A 7,500-nucleotide genomic window follows, 5' to 3' on the forward strand; every position below is an offset into this window, starting at 1 on the left:
CACTTAGGTTAGAGTTATTAAACTAGTTTTTCAACCACTCCACAAATTTCTAGTTAACAAACTATAGTTTTGGCAAGTCGGTTAGGACATCAACTTTGTGCATGACACAAGTCATTTTTCCAACAATTGTTTACAGACAGATTATTACACTTATAATTCACTGTATCACAATTCCAGTGGGTCAGAAGTTTACATACACTAAGTTGACTGTGCCTTTAAACAGCTTGGAAAATTCCAGAAAATGATGTCATGGCTTTAGAAGCTTCTGATAGGCTAATTGACATAATTTGAGTCAATTGAAAGTGTACATGTGGATATATTTCAAGGCCTAGCTTCAAACTCAGTGCCTCTTTGCTTGACATCATGGGAAAATCAAAAGAAATCAGCCAAGAACTCAGAAAAAAAATCTGGTTCATCCTTGGGAACAATTTCCAAATACCGGAAAGTACCACGTTCATCTGTACAAACAATAGTACGCAAGTATAAACACCATGGGACCACGCAGCCGTCATACCGCTCAGGAAGGAGACATCTCCTATAGATGAACGTACTTGTGCGAAAAGTGCAAATCAATCCCAGAACAACAGCAAAGGACCTTGTGAAGATGCTGGAGGAAACAGGTACAAAAGTATCTATATCCACAGTAAAACGAGTCCTATATCGACATAACCTGAAAGGCCGCTCAGCAAGGAAGAAGCCACTGCTCCAAAACCGACATAAAAAAGCCAGACTACGGTTTGCAACTGCACATGGGAACAAAGACCGTACTTTTTGGAGAAATGTCCTCTGGTCTGATGAAACAAAAATAGAACTGTTTGGCCATAATGACCATCGTTATGTTTGGAGGAAAAAGGGGGATGCTTGCAAGCCAAAGAACACCATCCCAACCGTGAAGCACGGGGGTGGCAGCATCATGTTGTGGGGGTGCTTTGCTGCAGGAAAGACTGGTGTACTTCACAAAATAGATGGCATCATGAGATAGGAAAATTATGTGGATATATTGAAGCAACATCTCAAGACATCAGTCAGGAAGTTAAAGCTTGGTCACAAATGGGTCTTCCAAATGGACAATGACCCCAAGCATACTTCCAAAGTAGTGGCAAAATGGCTTAAGGACAACAAAGTCAAGGTATTGAAGTGGCCATCACAAAGCCCTGACCTCAATCCTATAGAAAATATGTGGGCAGAAGTGAAAAAGCGTGTGCGAGCAAGGAGGCCTACAAACCTGACTCAGTTACACCAGCTCTGTCAGGAGGAATGGGCCAAAATTGTAAACTTCTGACCCACTGGGAATGTGATGAAAGAAATAAAAGCTGAAAGAAATAATTCTCTCTACTTTTATTCTGACATTTCACATTCTTAAAATAAAGTAGTGATCCTAACTGACCTAAGACAGGGAATTTTTTACTAGGATTAAATATCAGGAATTGTGAAAAACTGAGTTAATGTATTTGGCTAAAGTGTATGTAAACTTCCGACTTCAACTGTATTTGTAAACAACAAAGTAAACATCTAGATGTCCAGTTAGGAAAATAACTGAATTATTAAAGCACAAAGCAACCAAGGTGGAACTCAGGTGTAAACAATTACAGTTTGCTATGATTGCTAAATAGGTTGCTAGGTGTAACGCCATCTACGGATACCGACCTTGTGACACCCATTGGCCTTCTCCCTCACAACCATTGTATTTCACGGCCTTCCCCCAAAACACTATTCTACTGGGGTGCAATGGACTATACTTGCCACCAAAAAGGATTGATAGAAGGAACCATGCGATGAATTACTCCTGTTATGCTATCCATATCCTTACCCAAGCAACCATGCGATAAATTACTCCATTAGAGGTCGACCGATTAATCAGAATGGCCGAATAATTAGGGCCGATTTCAAGTTTTCATTACAATCGGAAATCGGTATTTTAGGGCGCCGATTTGTCAATTTATTTAAAAAAATCATTTTTATTTTTTACACCTTTATTTAATCTTTATTTAACTAGGCAAGTCAGTTAAGAACACATTCTTATTTTCAATGACGGCCTAGGAACGTTCTGCCTCGTTCAGGGGTTCGAATTTTACGTAATTATGACATAACATTGAAGGTTGTGCAATGTAACAGGAATATTTAGACTTATGGATGCCAACCGTTAGATAAAATACGGAACGGAATAAACGTTTTGTTTTCGAGGTGATAGTTTCCGGATTAGTCAAAGATATATGGTTTAGAGAGAAATAGTCGACGCGTTATAATTCCTGTAATAACTTGTGGCTGAACTTGAAAGGGGTTCCTTCGTTATTTTACTGTTCATGTCTAAAATAGAGAATGTCTTTATCTACTTCAAATAAGGTCTGTGTTTCGCGGAGGAGCAGACTGACAGGGGACTATGCAGACAAGCTCTGCTTTCTGCACTACAACCTAAAACTTATTAACTGGGAATATTGAAGACCCATGAAAGCTGGTGGTTCGTTTTAACATATGTTCTCATGTTATTTCAGACTAAATTGATTTTATTTATGTATTATATTAAGTTAAAATAAAATTGTTCATTGAGTATTGTTGCAATTGTCATTATTACAAACATGTGTGTGTCTGTATGATATATATATATATATATATATAAATACATATTTTTTTTAATTTTTAAATCGGCCGATTAATCGGTATCGGCTATTTTTGTCCCCCAATAATCGGTATCGGTGCTGAAAAATCATAATCGGTCGACCTCTACTATCCATATCCGTACCCAATGAGCCATGCGATAAATTACTCCTGTTATGCTAGCCATATCCTTACCCAATGAGCCATGCGATAAATTACCAGTGTCTTGCTATGCATGTCCTTACTCAAGGAACCATGTGATAAATTACTACTGTCTTACTATTCAGGTCCTTACCCAAGGAGTCTACTCCATCGGAGAGCAAAGTTTGGAATGGGAATACTGTAATACACAACAATGACAGCAAGGTTTGGAATGGAAATACGGTAACACACAATAATGACAGCAAGGTTTGGAATGGAAATACGGTAATACACAACAATGACAGCAAGGTTTGGAATGGAAATACGGTAATACACAACAATGACAGCAAGGTTTGGAATGGAAATACGGTAATACACAACAATGACAGCAAGGTTTGGAATGGAAATACGGTAATACACAACAATGACAGCAAGGTTTGGAATGGAAATACGGTAATACACAACAATGACAGCAAGGTTTGGAATGGAAATACGGTAATACACAACAATGACAGCAAGGTTTGGAATGGAAATACGGTAATACACAACAATGACAGCAAGGTTTGGAATGGAAATACGGTAATACACAACAATGACAGCAAGGTTTGGAATGGAAATACGGTAATACACAACAATGACAGCAAGGTTTGGATTGGAAATACGGTAATACACAATAATGACGGCAAGGTTTGGAATGGAAATACGGTAATACACAACAATGACGGCAAGGTTTGGAATTGAAATACGGTAATACACAACAATGACAGCAAGGTTTGGAATGGAAATACGGTAATACACAACAATGACAGCAAGGTTTGGAATGGAAATACGATAATACACAACAATGACAGCAAGGTTTGGAATGGAAATACGGTAATACACAACAATGACAGCAAGGTTTGGAATGGAAATACGGTAATACACAACAATGACAGCAAGGTTTGGAATGGAAATACGGTAAAACACAACAATGACAGCAAGGTTTGGAATGGAAATACGGTAATACACAACAATGACAGCAAGGTTTGGAATGGAAATACGGTAAAACACAACAATGACAGCAAGGTTTGGAATGGAAATACTGTAAAACACAACAATGTGTGGTGAGGCGCTGTCCAAAGTTACTGTATTCATGAAGAAAATAAACTCAAAAGACACCAAAATCCTCAACAACAACAATAATAAACTCTGGCACTCAAGTCATAGGCTGTTCTCTCTGCTACCACGCACCAAGTCAGGAACCAACAGGACCCTGAACAGCTTCTACCCCCAGAACCATACGAAGGCTAAATAGTTAGTCTGGGCAGCTATTGGTTAACTACTGTATTTCCCTATCTGCATTGAGCCTACTGTTGTCTAATACCTTTACCCCTACCTACAGTATACTGCTGTTACTGTCTATTATCTATCCTTTACCCCTACCTACAGTATACTGCTGTTACTGTCTATTATCTATCCTTTACCCCTACCTACAGTATACTGCTGTTACTGTCTATTATCTATCCTTTACCCCTACCTACAGTATACTGCTGTTACTGTCTATTATCTATCATTTACCCCTACCTACAGTATACTGCTGTTACTGTCTATTATCTATCCTTTACCCCTACCTACAGTGTACTGCTGTTACTGTCTATTATCTATCCTTTACCCCTACCTACAGTATACTACTGTTACTGTCTATTATCTATCCTTTACCCCTACCTACAGTATACTGCTGTTACTGTCTATTATCTATCCTTTACCCCTACCTACAGTATACTGCTGTTACTGTCTATTATCTATCCTTTACCCCTACCTACAGTATACTACCTGTTACTGTCTATTATCTATCCTTTACCCCTACCTACAGTATACTGCTGTTACTGTCTATTATCTATCCTTTACCCCTACCTACAGTATACTGCTGTTACTGTCTATTATCTATCCTTTACCCCTACCTACAGTATACTGCTGTTACTGTCTATTATCTATCCTTTACCCCTACCTACAGTATACTGCTGTTACTGTCTATTATCTATCCTTTACCCCTACCTACAGTATACTGCTGTTACTGTCTATTATCTATCCTTTACCCCTACCTACAGTATACTGCTGTTACTGTCTATTATCTATCCTTTACCCCTACCTACAGTATACTGCTGTTACTGTCTATTATCTATCCTGTTGTCTAGTCACTTTACCCCTACCTACAGTATACTGCTGTTACTGTCTATTATCTATCCTTTACCCCTACCTACAGTATACTGCTGTTACTGTCTATTATCTATCCTTTACCCCTACCTACAGTATACTGCTGTTACTGTCTATTATCTATCCTTTACCTACAGTATACTGCTGTTACTGTCTATTATCTATCCTTTACCCCTACCTACAGTATACTGCTGTTAATGTCTATTATCTATCCTTTACCCCTACCTACAGTATACTGCTGTTACTGTCTATTATCTATCCTTTACCCCTACCTACAGTATACTGCTGCTACTGTCTATTATCTATCCTTTACCCCTACCTACAGTATACTGCTGTTACTGTCTATTATCTATCCTTTACCCCTACCTACAGTATACTGCTGCTACTGTCTATTATCTATCCTTTACCCCTACCTACAGTATACTGCTGTTACTGTCTATTATCTATCCTTTACCCCTACCTACAGTATACTGCTGTTACTGTCTATTATCTATCCTTTACCTACAGTATACTGCTGTTACTGTCTATTATCTATCCTTTACCCCTACCTACAGTATACTGCTGTTACTGTCTATTATCTATCCTTTACCCCTACCTACAGTATACTACCTGTTACTGTCTATTATCTATCCTTTACCCCTACCTACAGTATACTGCTGTTACTGTCTATTATCTATCCTTTACCCCTACCTACAGTATACTGCTGTTACTGTCTATTATCTATCCTTTACCCCTACCTACAGTATACTGCTGTTACTGTCTATTATCTATCCTTTACCCCTACCTACAGTATACTGCTGTTACTGTCTATTATCTATCCTTTACCCCTACCTACAGTATACTGCTGTTACTGTCTATTATCTATCCTTTACCCCTACCTACAGTATACTGCTGTTACTGTCTATTATCTATCCTTTACCCCTACCTACAGTATACTGCTGTTACTGTCTATTATCTATCCTTTACCCCTACCTACAGTATACTGCTGTTACTGTCTATTATCTATCCTTTACCCCTACCTACAGTATACTGCTGTTACTGTCTATTATCTATCCTGTTGTCTAGTCACTTTACCCCTACCTACAGTATACTGCTGTTACTGTCTATTATCTATCCTTTACCCCTACCTACAGTATACTGCTGTTACTGTCTATTATCTATCCTTTACCCCTACCTACAGTACACTGCTGTTACTGTCTATTATCTATCCTTTACCCCTACCTACAGTATACTGCTGTTACTGTCTATTATCTATCCTTACCCCTACCTACAGTATACTGCTGCTACTGTCTATTATCTATCCTTTACCCCTACCTACAGTATACTGCTGTTACTGTCTATTATCTATCCTTTACCCCTACCTACAGTATACTGCTGTTACTGTCTATTATCTATCCTTTACCCCTACCTACAATATACTGCTGTTACTGTCTATTATCTATCCTTTACCCCTACCTACAGTATACTGCTGTTACTGTCTATTATCTATCCTTTACCCCTACCTACAGTATACTGCTGTTACTGTCTATTATCTATCCTTTACCCCTACCTATAGTATACTGCTGTTACTGTCTATTATCTATCCTTTACCCCTACCTACAGTATACTGCTGTTAATGTCTATTATCTATCCTTTACCCCTACCTACAGTATACTGCTGTTACTGTCTATTATCTATCCTTTACCCCTACCTACAGTATACTGCTGTTACTGTCTATTATCTATCCTTTACCCCTACCTACAGTATACTGCTGTTACTGTCTATTATCTATCCTTTACCCCTACCTACAGTATACTGCTGTTACTGTCTATTATCTATCCTTTACCCCTACCTACAGTATACTGCTGTTACTGTCTATTATCTATCCTTTACCTACAGTATACTGCTGTTAATGTCTATTATCTATCCTTTACCCCTACCTACAGTATACTGCTGTTACTGTCTATTATCTATCCTTTACCCCTACCTACAGTATACTGCTGCTACTGTCTATTATCTATCCTTTACCCCTACCTACAGTATACTGCTGTTACTGTCTATTATCTATCCTTTACCCCTACCTACAGTATACTGCTGTTACTGTCTATTATCTATCCTTTACCTACAGTATACTGCTGTTACTGTCTATTATCTATCCTTTACCCCTACCTACAGTATACTGCTGCTACTGTCTATTATCTATCCTTTACCCCTACCTACAGTATACTGCTGTTACTGTCTATTATCTATCCTTTACCCCTACCTACAGTATACTGCTGTTACTGTATATTATCTATCCTTTACCTACAGTATACTGCTGTTACTGTCTATTATCTATCCTTTACCCCTACCTACAGTATACTGCTGTTACTGTCTATTATCTATCCTTTACCCCTACCTACAGTATACTGCTGTTACTGTCTATTATCTATCCTTTACCCCTACCTACAGTATACTGCTGCTACTGTCTATTATCTATCCTTTACCCCTACCTACAGTATACTGCTGTTACTGTCTATTATCTATCCTTTACCCCTACCTACAGTATACTGCTGTTACTGTCTATTATCTATCCTTTACCCCTACCTACAG

At 38.3% G+C, this 7,500-nt stretch overlaps 1 protein-coding gene across 1 annotated transcript in view; it reads right to left on the bottom strand.

Moving 5' to 3' along the window:
- fer1l6 (fer-1 like family member 6) overlaps positions 1 to 7,500 on the bottom strand; it is a 103,995-nt gene that overhangs the window by 26,633 nt on the left and 69,862 nt on the right. The gene's annotated exons all lie outside the window — the stretch shown is intronic.

The sequence above is a fragment of the Salvelinus fontinalis genome, chromosome 19 (assembly GCF_029448725.1).
Source record: "Salvelinus fontinalis isolate EN_2023a chromosome 19, ASM2944872v1, whole genome shotgun sequence".
Classification (NCBI taxonomy): domain Eukaryota; kingdom Metazoa; phylum Chordata; class Actinopteri; order Salmoniformes; family Salmonidae; genus Salvelinus; species Salvelinus fontinalis.